The sequence below is a fragment of the Lissotriton helveticus genome, chromosome 3_1, assembly GCF_964261635.1.
Source record: "Lissotriton helveticus chromosome 3_1, aLisHel1.1, whole genome shotgun sequence".
Classification (NCBI taxonomy): domain Eukaryota; kingdom Metazoa; phylum Chordata; class Amphibia; order Caudata; family Salamandridae; genus Lissotriton; species Lissotriton helveticus.
The window spans coordinates 447,958,375-447,978,166 of NC_136061.1; positions in this window are offsets into that span (position 1 = coordinate 447,958,375).

Genomic DNA, 19,792 nt, shown 5'->3' on the forward strand with positions numbered 1-19,792 from the left:
TGCTGGCCTGACAAGCCCAACTTGGCCAGTGATGTCTTTACTGACTGGCTAAAGCTTCCGCTGGATGCTCTGGTTCCGGCCAAATGGTCAAAGGGACGAAGTACCAAGTCTAACCCCTGGTACAATGGCATCCTTTCCACCATGCGTAAAGTGTGTAAACGGCTGAAACGGGAGTGGAGGCGAGATTTTGATATCACCCTGAAAGGCCACTACCAATCCGCCATAATAAAATACCACCGGGCTGTCCAGAAAGCATGGGCCTCCTACTTTTCGGAGGAGATCAGAAATAGTCAGAATCCAACCAAGAAGGTCTTCTCCATTATCACTAACCTGATAAACGTGGGGGCACCTATCGTACATCACGACCAGCTCCGACGACACCCTCACAACCGCCGAACACCTTCACTTCCAGATACACACCGACTCCAAGACCACACTCAGAGGCACCCTCATCTACCGACTCCCAGCACCCCGCACACAATTCAGCGAAGACATCGCAGACTTCATCGCTGACTACATTCTCCTAGGGGACCTCAACTTCCACCTGGAGAACAACAAGGACAACAACACCACCACCCTGCTGGACAACCTCGCCAACCTTGGACTCAAGCAACTGGTGAACACCCCCACCCACTACGCCGGACACACGCTCGACCCAATCTTCTCCTCCAGCAAGTACATCTCCTTCAGCCACTCCACCGGACTACACTGGACAGACCACAGCTGCGTACACTTCAGCTTCAGAAAGACCACTACTCACCACCACCCACAACAGGTTCCCCGCAGGAGCTGGAACAAGATCACCACCGACCAGCTCACAACATCACTGAACCAGAACCCTCCCACCAGATCAACGGACCCCAACCAAGCAGCCAACAACCTCACACAGTGGATCACCAACTGCGACGACGACCTCGCACCCCTGAAAAACCATCCCAGCAGGCCCGGAAGCAAGAAAGCCCCATGGTTCAACGACGACCTCAAGAACTCCAAGAAGAACTGCCGTACCCTCGAGAAAGCCTGGCGAAAAAACCCGACCACAGACAACATGACGGCCCTCAAGCACGCCACCCGCAAACACCACCAGCTGATCCACACCACCAAGAAGTCAGCATTCAAGCACCGACTAGACAACAACGCACACAACAGCAAGGAACTCTTCAGCATCGTCAAAGAGCTCTCCAACCCCAGCGCCGGTAACAACGACATCACTCCCTCACAAGACCTCTGCGACTCTCTCGCCTCGTTCTTCCACAGCAAGATCGCCGACATACACAACAGCTTCGGCGAACAGACCACGCACCCAACCACAGAACCAATGCCCCCCACCACCACCCTCCGCGCCTGGACCCCTGTCAACACCGAAGACACCATCCGCACGAATAACACCATCCACTCCGGATCGCCAACCGACCCATGCCCCCACTACATCTTCAACAAGGCCGACTCCGTCATCGCACCCCAACTCTGGGACATCATCAACTGCTCCTTCAACACCGCCACCTTCCCGGAAAGCTGGAAGCATGCCGAACTCAGCGCCCTCTTGAAGAAACCCTCAGCAGACCCCACCGACCTCAAGAGCTACCGCCCCATCTCGCTCCTCCCGTTCCCCGCCAAAGTCATTGAGAAGACCGTCAACAGTCAGCTTGCCGCCTTCCTCGAAACGAACGGATCCCTCGACCACTCACAGTCCGGCTTCCGAGCCAACCTCAGCACCGAGACCGCCCTCATCGCAGCCACTGACGACATCCGAACCCTGCTCGACAACGGGGAAACAGCGGCCCTCATCCTCCTGGACCTCTCCGCAGCATTCGATACTGTCTGCCACCGCACCCTAGTACAACGCCTTAGCAACATCGGAATCCAAGAGAAGGCACTGGAGTGGATCATCTCATTCCTCGCCGGAAGAACCCAGAGAGTCCGCCTCCCCCTGTTCAGATCCAAGGCCACCGAAGTCATCTGCGGCGTACCACAAGGATCATCACTCAGCCCCACCCTCTTCAACGTCTACATGAGCCCCCTCGCAGCCATCGCACACCAACACAACCTCAACATCATCTCCTACGCCGACGACACCCAGCTGATCCTCTCCCTCACCAACGACCCTGCCACCGCCAGAACCAACCTACACGAAGGGATGAAAGAAGTAGCCGAGTGGATGAAGAACAACCGTCTGAAACTGAACTCAGACAAGACGGAAGTCCTCATCCTTGGATCATCACCCTCTGACTGGGATGACTCCTGGTGGCCCCCGGCCCTAGGCAGCACACCCAAACCAACGGACCATGCACGAAACCTGGGCTTCATCCTGGACTACTCCCTCTCGATGACCAGACAAGTCTACGCCGTCTCATCATCGTGTTTCAACATCCTACGCATGCTCCGAAAGATTTTCCGATGGATCCCCACTGAAACCAGGAAGACGGTCACCCAAGCACTCGTCACCAGTCGACTGGACTACGGAAACACCCTCTACACCGGAACCACAACCAAACTGCAGAAAAGACTCCAACGCATCCAGAACGCCTCCGCACGACTCATCCTGGACATCCCCCGACACAGCCACATCTCCGGACACCTGAGAGACCTGCACTGGCTCCCCGTCAGCAGGAGAATCACGTTCCGTCTCCTTACCCATGCACACAAGGCCCTTCCCGACCTGGGCCCCAGGTACCTCAACAACCGCCTGACCTTCTACACTCCCACCCGCCAGCTACGATCGACCAACCACGCCCTCGCCATAGTTCCACGCATCCGAAGAGCCACCATGGGAGGAAGATCCTTCTCCTACCTGGCAACCAAGACTTGGAACTCCCTCCCCATCCACCTCCGTCGTACCCAAGACCACCTCTCCTTCAGGAAGCAACTCAAGACCTGGCTGTTCGAGCAGTAGCGGACCCCCCTCCCCCAAGCGCCTTGAGACCCTCTGGGTGAGTAGCGCGCTATACAAATTTCTTGATTGATTGATTGATTGATTGATTGATAGTCAAGTCTGGCGAGCATTGCGAGGACCTAGCTACCTTTTTCATAAACAAGGTGGAAAACATCTACAAAACCTTCCCTTTGACGGTTCGGGGTAGCGATTCTGAGGAACCACTCCCCTCTGCCCAAATGTTAGCCACCTTCCCACCCATTACTGAAGAAGAACTTACTACACTCTGCAGGAACGTTAAATCTGGTTTCCCTACTGACCCTATGAAGCCGGAACATCTGAGGAGATTACTATCGTTTTTACTTACACTGCTGGGCAAGGTCATTAACCTGTCCGTGGCCAGGGCCTTTGTCTCTAGGTCATGGAAGCAGGCCGTTGTCATGCCGCTTCTAACGAAGCCCACGTTAGACCCAACTAAATTGGAGAACTTCCGCCCTATCTCCTTGTTGCCTTGGATTTCTAAAAGCACCGAAGCACATGTCAATTCGATTCTTTCTAACTACCTGGAGGAAAATCACATTCTGGACTCCTCTCAGAGTGGCTTCCGTCGCGGTCTAAGTACTAAATCAGCCCTCCTAGCCTTATCTGAACATCTGAGAGCAGCATTGGATGAGGGACGGTCCTCGGCACTTATCCTATTGGATCTCAGTGCCGCTTTCGACAAGGTCTCGCACCAGATCCTGATTCAAAGACTGAAGGAGGCTGGCATTGTGAGCGCTGCCCTGACCTGGCTTACCTCTTTCCTCTCAGATAGGTTTTTCCAAGTTTTGGCTCCCCCTTTTTCATCTAGGATGTATTCCATCAAACAGGGGGTACCACAGGGCTCTGCACTGAGCCCTACACTCTTTAACTTATATGTTCAGCCGCTGGCCTTATTAGCCAAAAGGGGAGGGTTGACGATTGTGTCATATGGTAATGACACCCAACTTATAGTCGCCCTCTCCAATGATTGCCAAGATGATGTGGCCAAGTTTCAAAGGGGCTTGGCAGATGTAGCAGAGTGGCTGACTGCCAATTGCCTACCGCTCAACGCAAGCAAGACTGAGGTCCTGCTGGTCGGGAAGGATCATGACCTGTGGAGCGGGCATTGGTGGCCCTCCTCCCTGGGACCCCCCCTATTCCAAAAAAGGTGGGGAAATCCCCCACTTCTGGTATAATATCTGGCCTGCTCTTGTTTTACACCACCCTGCGTCATTTGCGCTCTGCAGGCAAACATTTGGTCTCTATACCACGTGTGAAGAGGCCCTGTGCTTGTGGTCGCTCGTTCCGCATTCTGGCTGCCAAGCTCTGGAATGATCTTCCATCTCACATCCGGAGCATGGATAACTATTTGACCTTTCGAAAAGCGTTAAAGACCCACCTGTTCCCGCACTAAGTCCCCCTCTTCTGACCCATCATCTTCTCTGGCCCTTCCTGTTTTTCTTCAGGAGGGATACTCGCTGTTTAAGTTCTATTTTGCTCAGCGCCGGGACACCCTGTTGCTGGGGCAGCTGTGCACTTTACAAGCTATCTTAACTCCAGTAACCCCAGTACTAACACTGGCTGTTACCTGGTGCTGCTCTCCTGTCTTCTCTTTGTTTAGATGCCAGTGACAGAACTACCCACTGATAGACTTCTGAGGCCTGCTATGCTACACCAATGCTTCTTCTTTGATGCTCCATGCCTCTCGAGATCCTGTTCCTCTGCCAACACCAACGCCTTGCCACGTGCTTCCAGATACCCAATAAGGAGCCCCCAAATTCACTTAAATCCACCTTCAATAGGTACAATTATTTGGCACCACTGTTTGTCATTGGTTATTGCTTTGTGCACCTTAATCGTAATTCACTCCAGAGGTGGCAATGTTGTATATGGTTGAATATGAGCATAAATTCTTATTTCATTACAACTCATACAGTAACAAGATTACTAAATGTTATCACTACATAGACGATGTACAGTGCATCTGAACAGGTACAAATGAAGATCTAAGACAATTCACCAGTTGGTTCAATGCAATATCACAACATATCAAATTTAATATGAGTAGTGAACTGAAGATCCACTTCCTGCTTACAGTTACATGGGATGAAGGATCTCTAGTAGCCAACCTGTATAATAAAGCTAGAGATAAAAATAGCCTGCTACAGTATAATAGCTTTCACCCAAGAAGCTTGAGCATTAGACTTCCATATTGACAATTTCTGAGGATGTGCCAAAATTGTTCCGCGGAAGGGGAATACTTTAGAAATGCAGAGGGAAATAATAGTATGAGGCTACCCAAAAGAACTGGTGAAACATGCACGCAAACAAGCCTGGTTCATACCATGGGAGGTATTACTGGAAAAAAGGAACAAGAAAAAATAGGAATCTATAGTCTGCATCAACCAATCAAAAGAAAAGATTGATCAATCAGGACTGCCATTTGATTTCGGGACTCAATAAGCACTACCTTACCCAATATTTTCACTTAAGAAAAGGAAGTGCATCAGAGATCATCTTCTAAGAGCCTACACAGACCCCAAACAGAGAAAGAGTAACGCACATCTGACAGTTTGGAATTTTAATCCTACATCAGGACACCACATATATCCAGCAGAACTAAAAAACACACATTTCCCAGCAGGCTGTAACTGCAGAAACTGATGAGAGGCTATGCAACATGTACTGCTGAGATAGTACAAAGACATGACGAGAAGGCACATGCAGAGAATGCAAAGGGAAGACATCATCTATCAAAGGAAGGAGTGGGGTGGTTAGAGGAACCAGCAGCACTTCAACAGATGAACGCTGCTTGCCACTTAACATGACTTGTCAGACAAAGCCTGTGCTGTTTGTACCCTATTGTTTTCTAGTTGGACAGGTGCTTGTACTCTGCTATGCACTTTATTAGGCATGCTATGTCCTTTAGTTTGAGTGCGCTTTTTCAAGTTCTGTTTAATTATGTGTAAATGCTTGGAATTTATATTTGAGCAAACATGTGGTACTGATTAGCTAAAAACCTCTGCTTCCTGTTAAACACAAAGTTGCCTGTTATGCTTGCTTGTTTTTATTTGTTTAACTGCACCATTAAATAGCTGCCCATTATTTCCTACCCCAGTTTCCTGCCAGAGACAGTCTTCTAATTGAGAGGAAACACTCTTTAATCTTCTAGAAGGATCCAGATAACACTTGCATGACAGTCTATCGAGACTTCTTTCAAACACAGCCCACTGCTTAGCCTCATTGCTCTCTCTGAATAAAGAGCTCTGTATCCTGCCAGTGCTCTCTTTAGGTTCTGAGACCCGCTGCCTGCAACAAGAGTATGCTGGACATCTTCACTTGGAAACTGGTGGCCAGCAACCCCTATTGGGACTTTGCCCCTTTGTGATAGCGTCCAACAATCTTGAATCCTAGAACCTGGTCAATCAGATGAAGCTGTTATGCTCCTGTTGCCTTGACTATAACCAACATTTCGCTGCATAACGCTCCAACTATTATGGCACATTACACAGACAGTCTCTTCTAGTTTTAGTATTCCCTTTTTCTTCAAGGATACCCTAGCAATTTTAGTTTGAGTAAGAAAGCCATGGCTAAAGAAAAGGACTAGTTGGGTGAAGTAACACAACGTGAAAGAGAGATAAAGATGTTGAATCATCTGAGCTGAGGCTAAAGGATACACATTCAGATCAGCGGTCATAACACAATTTATTAATCATTTCTAAAGTGCTTTTAGATTTGAAATTCAACCAAGAGACGATTCTAACTCTGTTTCAATAGAGCTGTAGAAAATTGTCATAATCTAGACCAAAAAAGAACTTTTATTTTCTAACTGGACCTTACCACAGAGAGTTCAGACCCTTTCCCCAAGGCTCTTGATCATCAGTTTTAGAAATATTCCAGGAAAATCATCTGCCATTGCTACCACCATGTATTCACTTCTTCCACATTGTCATTAGGTCCAAGGAAATGTCAGTTAAGCTTACTTTTCCAAAGATGGCAAAAATCCTTGATTTTTTTTAGAAAGGGCTCCCTCTTGGCTTCACTCACAATGTATTCAGTAACATTGCATTTCTGGAGTCCAATTCTAGAGTAGATATTTAGTTTGTCAGAACTTCCCCCATTTAACCTCCATCACCAGAGCTCAGTCCGTTTTAGTTCGTAATTTATTCCCGAATTTGACAAGTAAAGATCGGAAAGATACTTCTCAGCCTGTCAAGCTCCTGCTCCTAGTGCTCGCTTGGGCACGCCATTGTCGGCTCGAACATGGGTCACAGGACCATTTGACTTCAACTCTCAGGCATCGTGCTATATAAAACTTTAAAAAGAAATAAATTACCAATGGGACAGGTACACTCATTAATTCACTCCTTGCAACAATGTTAACAGCAATTTTATACAATGAGCAGTATTAAAAAATAAATGGAAGCCAGAACATCCACCAAACATTGTGGCATATTCACTTGATCTAGGTAGATGTAAGCATAGAAGCAGCAAGACTGTGTATTCATGTGAAGGAATATGCCAAGATGTCTGTGGGGTATGCTCACAACACATATTATCACCGCCATTCCTTCTTTCAGATTGTGCTCCAATGCTAGATGTTGCATCTTTCTTCTCCTACTTTCTTCAGTGACTTGTTATTATCATGGCCAGATTTGTTTTCTTTTATTGTGCCTCTTCCTTTAATCCTTCTTTGCTCTTAGGTTTATTTCTAGACCACTCAATAAAGTCTTACCATTTACCTTAAGAAACCTATGCTCATGTATTGATAATTGCGCAACACGACGGCAGCAACGCCATGGGCTGGCTTTCTCCAGTCTTTGCTCGCCCAGTCAGGGCTGTTCTGCATTACACATCCTGCCTTGTCTCTGCTCGGGCCACATCTTCCCAGTGCTACCGACGCTTCCAGGGACAAAGCGAGGTCTCCGGGGGGCTGATACCTTGCATTTGAAAACCCCAAAATTCAAAACGTCTCTTGTACCCAGACAATCTTTTGCGGGTGCTGCAACAAACATTTGAAGCATCGTTGTCCTTTGATGCGAATCCGGCTGGTACCTCTGCGCCTCATGCATCTCTCCCACCTCCCTCTGAAGTCATCCATTGCATGAGACCCCCTGCTCTATTCCTATGCTCTGTCTCTCACTGTTCCAGGTATTGCATTTGAAATACTCGTCCATGTTCAGTTTTTCATATTTTACTCTGCGGTCTGGACTGTTGCATGAAAATGACGCTGTTGTTTTCTCTGTGCAGCTGTGCTGCAGATAAAGCCTGATTTTATGATACTTATGGTTAGTCTATTGTAATTGGTCATTGTAAGATCCTCATTTGAGCGAAAGGATCACGCAGTAGGACAGGTTTACAGGAGAAATTCAGGTTTATTTCTCTAAAAGAAGAACTCATCCAGCGCTCCACATCCAGTCAAGGTAACAGTCCTGATCATTTAAACGAATACATTCCATCACCTGAAAGACATGGAGCAAGAACAGAATCCCTAGGTACCATGATATATTACATCATTAGGGAAACCTGCTTTTTGCCGTGGAATGCAAGATGCCACACACCTTCCCCCGTTGACCTAAAAAAACAACAAAACCAAAAAAAAAAGAAAATGAATCAATAGAAAAGGGGAAAGTAACAGTGAACAAAATATTCAGGATGCAACAATTTAAACTTATTATTTTATACATTTTCTAGAAAAGATGCATTAAGGACCAGGAACTGATCCAGTAAGGTTAAAGAGAACACTCAAGATACATAGTCTTTTAAATAGTATGGCAATTTAACATTCCTTGAAGAAAAGCGTGGAGGACCAGAAACAGTAACAGCATTTTTACTACTCACAGATTTATCAGAAGAATCCTGTCCATTATGCACACAGACTCTATTCGAATTCCAAATCCTGTGGTCTTCAGTTCTGACCGCATTTTTGAATATTTTTATAATCTGTATTGGTTTGATAAACTTGCCCTTGGTCCCAGGTTGCTAGATGGCTACCAAGTCACCTACCGATACCTTGGTTTCCTTAGTGGATTTCTTAGAGTCAAAATATGATTTTCTGTATAAACACTTAGCTTCGTCTCTTTTACGCCACTCTGGAGTAACTTTCTCAGCTGAAGAGAGAGAAGCAGAATCTTCAAAGTGTCTTACCCAAGGAGGCTCAACCAACGGAGACCCACCTTTAAACAGAGCAAAAGGTGTCTTTCCAGTCATGCTATGTTATGTTATCAGAAGCTTATAAAGAGCATGGTCACCAAAGGTTTCATGGCGCTGATGCTGTGTAATTGCGTTGTGTACGGGTTGTTAGTACGCTTGTTTAAACAACCACGTTTTCAAGGCCCTTCTGAAGCCCATCAGATTGTCACAGCTCCTGATTGACAATGGGAAAGAATTCCAAAATTTGGGGGCTAGGTAGGAGAACCTGCAGCCACCCTGTTGCTTGAGTTTGACGACTGGGGTAGACAGTAGGTGTAGGTGGGAAGAACGTAAGTTGCGTATGGGGACATGCTTAGTGACCATGTTGTTGATTAACTTAGGGCTCTTGCAATGCAACGCCTAGAAGGCAAGGCAGTCCGATTTAAATGCAGCCCGTTGCGCCACCGGCAACCAATGGAGTTTTTGCAGACAAGGCCTGGCCGATTGCCATCTCGGCTGTTTGTAAATTAGTCTTGCCGCCTGGTTCTGGACTATTTGTAGATGATTGAGCAGGCATAGTGGCAGACCCATGTAAAGAGTGTTTGAAAAATCATGGCGTGAGAGAACCAGTGCTAACACCGCCTGCACAAGGGCTGGGTGGGTCAGCAAGTGAGCGATCAGTTCTGATTTTTCGCAATTGGAAGAGGCTGGCGGATACCACTGAACCCACTTGGCCTCTAAGTGAGAGAACAGCATGTATGATGACCCCTACACTTTTCACAGAGGAGGAAGGGGTAGGGGGGACCATATTCACTTGGCCAGAAGTGCGGGACCCAGCTGATATCGCTTTTCCCAGGCAACACAAGTTCCGTCTTGCCCGGGTTAAGCTTCAGATGGTTAAGGTCCATCCAACGTTGGATATGGAGCATAGTGGTTTTAAATTCCGCAACCGAGTTAGGGGAGTCTACAGAAAAAAAACAGCTGGAGGTCGTCGGCGTAATTAAAGACGGTTACCTTCCTATCCTTTAATGAGTGGATCAGTGGCCTAAGGTAGAGATTAAACAACAAAGGGAAAAGGGAAGAACCCTGTGGCACCCCACAAGAGGTGGATACTTTGGGGGCCGTAAAGATGCCAAGGCGTACTGCTTGGGTTCTACCTGTAAGAAAGGACTTGATCCAGTTGTAAGCAGGGCCTTGTATGCCAGCTTGTTCGACACGGTTCAATAAGATGTTATGATCCACCGTGTCGAACGCGGCCGACAGATCCAGGAGCACCAGAGCCTGGGAAACCTATGTGGTGTCACCCTATAACTTTCAACCTTTTTCTAGAACTTCTTCCTTCCAATTGGAGTAAGAATTGAGACCAGCACCCTTCGCCCAAGAGATAGTTTCCTTCAATACACTATTGAACCTCTCCACCATTCCATTTGTCTCTGGGTGATAAAGAGAACATTTCTTGTGTTTGCCGCCATGACTTTTAAGAAAACTTTCCATTTCTCGTGAAACTAATTGAACTCCATTATTAGTAAGGATAGTTTTAGGATAACCCTCTTTGGCCATAAGAGACTCTAAGAATTTGATAACTTGCAAAGTCTCAATAATAGCAGTAAAGTGAATTTCAGGCTACCTGGAGAAAAGATCTATGAGCACCAAAATAAAAATGTGTTGACCATTAGAGTGAACTGGCCCAGGTATATCCAAAGCGACATCTTTCCAGGACCCAGAAGAAAGTTCTCTTACCACCATGGGCTGAACCTTGTAGATTTTGACTTATCGCTCATAGAACACACAAAACAATCCCTAACAACTCTCTCCACGTGTAGATCCATTCCTGGCCACCAGTAAGAAGAGCGAAGTCTTTCCTTAGTTCATGACATCCCAGAATGTGACTTGTGTGCTAACTCAATTAAAGTTTGACGGAGTTCAAGAGGAGGAACTAGTCTTGTACCACGAAGAAGAACACCATCACATGCAGACAATTCATCTCTCAGACCCCAAAACTTGCTAGCCTCTTCCGATGCTTGCTTCTTAGAGTGCCAACCATTTTGAATGAGGGGCACAAGTTCAGAAAGTACACAATCAGCAAATAACTCTAAACACCACTGATGTTCATTAATGATCCCATCCCCTGCAACACAAACTTGAAAATCATTATCATCAAAATCTTCATCTTGTACCTTATTTTCAACCTTTTCCACAAGTCTAGAAAGTGTATCAGCTATACCATTCTCTATGCCAGGAATGTCTCTTATGTCAGAGTCATACTCTTGAAGTGCTATGACCCATCTGGTTATTCTGCTAGACACCATATCAATTACTTTCTTCTAGAAAATTTCACAGAGGGGCTTGTGATCAGTCCTCATCATAAATTTGGTACTCCACAAAAACGTTTTAAGATTTTTTATAGCCCAGAATACTACCAAGGCCTCCCGCTCAATAACAGAATAGCGAGATTCAGCATCTTTAAGACAATGAGAGAGAAACATAATGGTTTGCATTACCCCTTCACCTTCCTGTTGAAGAACTCCTCCCAAACCTTTGAGACTTGCATCAGTAGTGATAAAGTAGGTCTTTAAGGGATCAAAACGTTTGCGTTTAGGAGCACTACTGAGTTTTTCTTTTAAAGTCTCAAACTCAAAACTGCACTCTTTAGACCACTTGAAATCTACCCCTTTCCTCTAGAGAGATCTCATGCAACTTCTTTTCTCAGCAAAGATCTCAATGAATTAATTATAATACTCATTCATTCCAAAGAACTTCATGAGTTCCTCCCTAGAGGTAAGAGCAGACATGCGAGTGATGATGTCCACAAGATTGGCCTTAGGAGCAGCACCCTCACCTGAGACGATATGTCCTAAATAGTGAATAGAGGAACTTCCAAACTGACATTTTTCAGCTTTAATTGTGAGATTTACTTTGCTCAATCTACCCAAAATGCTGAACAGAGGATTCTTGTGTTCTCTATGATCATTCCCAAACACTAGGATGTCGTCTTGGTAGATACACAGAACCTTGCAATCTTTAAGGAGCTTTTCCATTACAAGCTTAAAGATGGATGCCGCCAGCACAAGGCCAAACAGCATCCTTACAAGCCTAAATGTCCCAAAGGGTGTTATAAATTCTGTTTAGTCCCTTGAGGCTTCTGGGAGTTCAATTTGGTGGTAAGCTGAAACTAAGTCAATGGTGCTGAAAACCTTAGCTCTTTTTAACAATACTAACAGCTCTGAGATATTAGGCAAAGGAAAATTATCTAAAACCCACACATTTATTGAGTTGCCTCAAGTCTACACATAGACGGAGAGATCCATTGGCCTTGCGGGCTGCAAGTACCGGAGCCAACCAATCCAATTCAACTTCCTCAATTATTCCACCCTGCTTAAGTTTGTCCAATTCATCTCTCATGTCATCCCTCACTGACAAGGGAACATTTCTCACCTTGCAACTAGAGGATTGAGGGTTAGGAATGAGATGTATATTAAGCTTAAATCTCTTTAGGCACCCAAGTTCATCTCTAAAAACAGTAGGAAAACTTTGTTTAATGTTCCTTACAACATCAAAATCAGGTTGTTCACAAATTGTGTTAACACATTCCTTCAGTTTGATGCGACAACTGCTACCTGGACACAACATAACGCCTAAATCTCCTTGATGGAACCAGCTTATTATGCTGTCCCCTTTTTCTGACACATATTTTGCCAGAGATGCACCTGTCTTTGTACTCAATGAGTTCATTGAAGTAACCACGAAGTAGAATAGGTTCCCCACCATATGCCAAGGGGCATATATCAGGCTTCAGAAGAGAGATCTTGTGAGCCAATTTTTCTTGCTAGAAAACTCTTGAATCAATGGTGATCTTGGCACCAGAGTTGAACAAAACTCTGGTGGATTAACCTTCTACCATGATGTCATCCATTGGGAAAGACTTGCATTGTACATCAGAATCTACCTGAACAACTATCTGACCACAGACAAAGTCCTCTTCCAAGATTTCAGCCTCCACACATTTAACCGTAGAAAAAAAATATTGGTTTTACAAACCACAAAAAGATTTCCCTTTTTTTACATTTGGAACACATAACATTTAAAGCAGGGCATTTTTTGTCATTAGCTGAATGTCCAAACTTGTCACACTGAAAACATTTGTATACAACAGGTTTTCTTTTAGTCTTTGAGACAACATCAGGTTGAGACATGGTTTTTACTTCATCTTTAACCACATGAACAGTAGTTTTCTTTTCCAGTTTATCCTTCTTAATGGTGTCAACACACTTGATGGAATGTTCCACCCTTTTTGCCACTTGGATTACTTCCTCTAATGAGGGTTCATCTCTCAACCATAGCTCTTCACAAATCTTCTCAATATTGCACCCAAACATGAATAGGTCTCTGATTCTCTCATCAAGCAATCTTGCAAACTTACAAGAAGATGCGAGCTTTCTGAGTTGAGTGATGTATACCTCAACACTTTCATCTTTGTTTTGTGACCTTTTGGCAAATTGATACCTCTCTAATACAGTGCTAACTTTAGGCAAGTAGTGTTTGTCCAGTTTTTATGCATATCTCAAACTCATTCAAATCTTTCCTCTCTGCGTCACTAAGTTCAGGGAGATGATCAAAAACATCTTGCCCTTCCGATCCCAAACTGTGAAGAAGGAGAGAAGATCTGCGATCAGAGCTGAGACAAACACCACAAACCTTTGCATAGTGCTCAAATACCTTTTTCCATTTCTGCCACTTAATTGGTGGTTATCCAGGTGACATTTGGAAAAAAAGGAGGGACTGTAACATTTTGCAAAGTCACTGTAAAAGCTAAAAGGTGAAGTACTTGAAAAAAAAATGGAAAACACTTATTGAAGAGGCTTTGTATTTAACAACACTTTAAGTCTGTGTGAATAAAGACACCATTCAGGATGTGTGACTGTGAGACAAAAAAAAATAGTTTCAACTGTGTTATACACACTAACAATGCACAGATGTCAGAAGAAAGGGTATTTAAATTGTTAATCCAGAGCTGTGTTCATGTCAGAAGAGGCACGCTGAAAGAAAAATGATAAGCCGTAATTAAATAATTTCCAATGTGTGAATATCGCCACATAGTATTAAGAATCATGCTGGTATCGAACACCTGAAATAATAAGCATTTGATTACAAAAAAAATGTATGGGATGAAAATCTTCCAATTCTGTGTGCGTGTCACAGGGATGTCAAGCAAAAGCAAAATTAAATATAACAAAATAAATGTCAAGTATGTGCGTGTCACAGAAGTTGACACGCAGTGGTATTTCCAAGAAGACTAGAGCGATTGAATGCTTTCAAACGGAGGTGTGTGCTTATCACAGAAGAGCCAAGCAGCGTTTCAATTGAAGAAAATAAAATATGACAAATTAAATGTCAAGTGTGTGCATGTCACAGAAGTTGACATGCTGTGGTACTTGCAAGAAAACTTGAGCAATTGAATACTTTCAAACTACGGTGTGTGCTTGTCACAGTAGAGCCAAGCAGCATTTCAATAGAAGAGAGGACAACGAAAAGACAAATCCAAGATGGACTCCACGTAGGTCACGCAAGGTCAAGTACATGACAGAACGTTTCCCTGACGCTCAGAAGCGTTTCTTCATAATGCAGACAATGAAGGTGGAGAAATGCGAAGAAGAAGATTCCAGCATACTGAGAAGATTCAAAGTGCTCAAGAGGACTGCATGAGGTAAGGCTGATTTTGTTTGAAAAAAAACAGGAGCAGCGAAGCTCATTGACACGACACCAAGAGTCTCAAAAGTGACACCATTTTAAAAGCAAGCACTAGATTAAGCATTGCGGTAACATTTTTCAAGCAAGCAGGGACAAGCTTAACTGTGGCGGTGAGAGACTCAGAGGAGAAACCAAATCTTCATCTTTCACTAAAAATAAAGTCAGCCAAACAAACATCACACCTGGCTCGCCAGCTTAAAACAGGTGCATTTCAAGAGTGAAGCAAAGCAGTAAGCACAGTATCATCCTCCAAGTAGGAAAGGCAATAAAAAGGAAGGCAATCAAGACGATAAGATGCAACGAGCCAGTGCCTCAATGCGACAACCCTTCCAAAATGTCAAATGTTTCACAGGTTGCTCGTTTAAAATGCAGAGCAACAATGTAGGAAAGAAGAGAACAGTACCTGAAGTAAGGATACTACCCTTGAAATCAATTGAAATTCACACTGCGTTTGAGGGGTTTGTTGGGTTCTTCTTTCTTCTTTTCTTCCTTTCTTTGGAGAAGCTTGAAGGAGCCGACTACGCCAGTGTAAGATCCTGAGTTGAGCGAAAGGATCACACAGTAACACAGGTTTACAGGAGAAATTCAGGTTTATATCTCTAAAAGAAGAACCCATCCAAAGCTCCACATCCAGTCAATTATATTTAACAGGGTTAACCCAATAGAAGTCAATGGGACCTGGGTAGAACGTTATTACAAACAGAGGGGTCCCAGACTTGGGGGGGACAGAGAGAAGAAATTTATTGTAAAGATGAGCACATTTTGAGTTGGGTATTAATGTAGTTTATTACGCCCAACAGGGAGGCAAGTCGTACTCCTCATAGCCCATGTAACAACTGAATCTCTCAAATCATAATACATTCTAAACTATGACCTAGTTACAATTCTCGAAAAAGAATGTACTTAATTAAAGGTAAAGATACAACACATCTCCCTTATTATAATAACAAAAGAAGGAGAAATAAAAATAGGAAGGAAAGAGGAAGAGAATAAAATAAAGGAAAAGAAACGGTCAGAAAAACAAGGATCAAGAACAAGTAAATAATTCACTCTGGGTAATAATCTTGAAGATACAAAGGAGGTCTCCTAGTTCTGGTGCTTGTGCTGCGAAAAGGAACATTCTCATTTTGAGATAGTTGGTTAGAGCATTTCTTAGGGGCAGGTTCTACAATACATTTTCCAGATTTTCCAGAACTAGGTTTCACAACATCACCATCCCCTTCCGCACACCTTGACAAACGAGACATACTCCATACATCTCCCCCAGCAAGCATAACCACATTCTTCATGATCTTTACAATGCGTCTAGGTCCAAAATATTTTGATTCACCCTTAGGTGACAAAACAGCCTTTTTAATGAAAACAAAATCACCCACTTTCCAGGAAGCATTCTTCGCCCCTTTTAAGACATCGAATCTCCGTTTGTACTTTTCTTGATAGTTTACTAACTTTGAATCTTTGACCACACAACCTCTATCTTTCACTGACAGCCACAAAGGATTAAGTTTGGACCCAGCAACCCTACCTTTCAGCTTTTTAAAGGGTGATAAACCAGTCACGCTATTAGGAGTGTTTCTGTGTGCCCACAGTTTTTCTCTGAGAATAGGCTTCAGTGGAAGTCTTCTCTCTAAAGCGGTCTGGGCACACGCTCTAATCAACCTATTCATGCTCTCTACCAGACCATTGGCTTGTGGGGAGTAAAGAGCAGTCCTATGGTGAGTGATGGATAGATCCTTCAAAAAGTCAAACATTTCTTGAGAGGTGAATTGGACACCATTATCTGAAACTAATACGTCAGGTACCCCTTCACAAGTAAACGCATCCTTCAAAAATTCTATAACATTTCTGCTTAACACGAAACCCATACAAGAAGCAGACAACCACTTTGATGTGTAATCTACCAGAACAATGACAAATCTCTCAGAAGGAGCAAGGTTGTCAAAAGGTCCAATAATGTCAACAGCGACTTTAGACCAAGGACTTTCAGGTATGGCTACAGGGGAGAGAGGGGCTGTGTTCACTTTCCTAGACTTATCATTGCCAGCACAAATATAGCAGTCCCTCACAACAATCTCTACCTCACGGTCTAACTCAGGCCACCAATAGGATTCCTTGACCCTCGCTTTAGTGAGACTACTGCCAAGGTGTCCCTCATGTGCTAGATTTATTATTTTCTCCCTCATCCCAAAAGGGGGGATCAACCTGTCACCTCTGAACAATTCACCTTGAACAATGTTAAATTCTTCTCTGACATTCCAATAACCTTTAGCGGGATCAGAAACTTCTTTTAAAATAGGCCAACCATTGACCGTGGCTTCCAAAACAAAATTTATGGCCGGATCATTTGAAAAACTATCTTTCCATTCTGCCTCATTTAATGCTGATTCTCTCACCCAAGAGACAGCAGGAGACTCAGAATCACACACAACCGGTTTATCAAGAGGTGACCTGGAAAGAAAATCTGCAGGGACATTTTTAAGACCAGGTAAGTATTCTACACAGAAATTGTATTCCATGAGTCCTTCGACCCATCTCTTAATCCTTGGAGTGGTACATTCAACATTTCTACACGAAAACAACTGTACTAGGGGTTTGTGATCAGATCTAACTATAAAAGGTAGTCCCCACAAATAAAACCTGAAATGTTTGATGGCCCAATAACAAGCTAATGCTTCACGCTCAATAACCGAATAGCGTTCCTCAGCACCCTTTAAAGAACGTGAAGCGGAACCAATGACTTTTTCTGAACCATCCACCAATTGGGACAAAACAGCTCCCAAACCACGTATACTCGCATCCGTAGACAAAATGGTTTTCTTGTGTACATCAAAATGCCCTAAAGTAGGCATTTTTGCAATCTCAGAATTGACAGTTTCAAAAGCCTCTGAACACTCTTTGTTCCAGTTGAAAATTGCACCCTTTTTCAAAAGAAGTCTAATGGGCTGCATCACACAAGCAAAATTTGGAATAAATTTGGAATAATACTCGGATAACCCATTGAAAGATTTCACATGATCCTTGTTAGAAGGGAGTTGAGCTTGAATGATAGCCTCCGCCAGATCAATCTTGGGACTGATACCCTCGCCAGATATATTGTGTCCCAAATAAGACACAGATTTGACTCTGAATTTGCATTTCTCCCGTTTTAAGGTGAAACCAGATTTCTTGAGTCTAGATAAGACTCGAAATAAATTGTCATCATGCCTGCCAACATCGTTCCCATAGACCAAGATATCGTCCTGGAAGAAAAGAACGGAATCAATCCCAGATAAAACATTCTTCATGATCCTCTGAAAACAGGCAGCTGCGCTGGCTAAACCAAAAGGCATCCTAATAAACCTGTACGCGCCAATGGGAGTTACGAAAGATGTTAAATGTCTTGACTCCTCATGTAATAAAACTTGGTGGTACGCTGCTGACAAATCCATAACGCTAAACACAGTAGCACCACCTAACTTAGTTAAAATCTCATTTATATTAGGTAAAGGCTGCCTGTCAACCCAAATTGAACCATTTAAACTTCTGAGGTCCACACACATCCTAATTTTGGTACCCTTGTCCTTAGGTGCCAAAACAATTGGCGCAAGCCACTCAGAGGATTCTATCTCCTCAACTACACCCAGTTTCAACAGCTTATTTATTTCATCTTGAAGTGGTTTCAACATGAGATTGGGCACTTTCCGAACTCTATGTACAACAGGTTTTGCATTGCTTTTCAAGATAATCTTGTGTTTGAAACCTTTCAAAAGGCCCAAATCGTCATTAAAAACGTCAGGAAATTTTTCAAAAATGTCTAAAAATTCACCCAAATGAGAGACTAACATAACTTGTTCATGAGCATTGGGATTCAAAGTAATTCCTAAGTTCCTTTGATGACGCCAACCAAGAAGATTATCTCCCCTTTTTGCAACATACACATTTCCAACAGTTTCTCTACCCTTAAAAGTAATGGTCTGGATGGAGTATCCAATCAAATCAATCTTTTGTTTAGCATACCCAACTGGATTAATGTCAGGAGGTAAAAGTTTGATCTTATCTCTTTCAAAATTTGTAAACCAAAATTTATCACTGATAAGTGTGAAAAGTGAACCAGAATCAGCAAGTACAGGAACAACTTTGTTGGCAATTTGAATGTCACAAGAGGGCATAATTACTACATCATCGTCAACTTGACTCACACCATTAACAACATCATCATTATGTAAATTAGTGATACAATGAATTGAATCCTGAGAGAATTCTTCTTCATCGTCTACACAATTAACTTTGTTGTTTTTACACATTCTTGCATAATGGCCTTTCTTGCCACAGTTCCTGCAAACAGTACTTTTTGCAAAACAGTTCGGATAGTTCGGTCCATGTTTCTCACTTCCACATCTGGGACATCTAAATTTATTCTCTCTGTTAAAACTGTAGTTTTGTTTAGGTCTTTCAACTTTAGGTTTAAAGTATTTTATTACTTCATTGCAAAAAACAATACAAACAAATGAAAACAGTTGTCATAAAGGGGTAATGCAAAGCATCCGCTCCACGGGCGCCTCCCACGTGCAAGACACTACGATCAAGACATCCTTCAGAGCATGAATCCAGGTGGATATGCGGTGTCGACAAGTTCAATAGCTAACATCCCCCTCCCCAACTCCCCCCCTCCCCTCCCGTCCCCCAACTCCCTTCCCCCCTCCCTCCCGCGCTGTGTGAATGACCCACACCCCGAACACCTCTATAAAGCACCTGTTCCCTTTGTCGGGCAACCCTCTTGTACCAACTAGGTGGGCGGGGTAGTCAGGGACGTTAGTCGCAGTAGGCGGAGATATCGGGGACAAGTGATTTCTCTGAATTCTGACTGTAGTAAGGTATGGAAAGGCTGCCACAGCTCTTCAAACTTATCCACCTCCCCCGCCACCGTGAGTGACAACTTCTCCATCCCCAGAACGTGCCACAGCCTGTGCAACCAGCCCACAATGGTGGGGAGTGTGGTGGAGCGCCAGTAGATGAGTATGTTCTCAATCGCTGAACCCA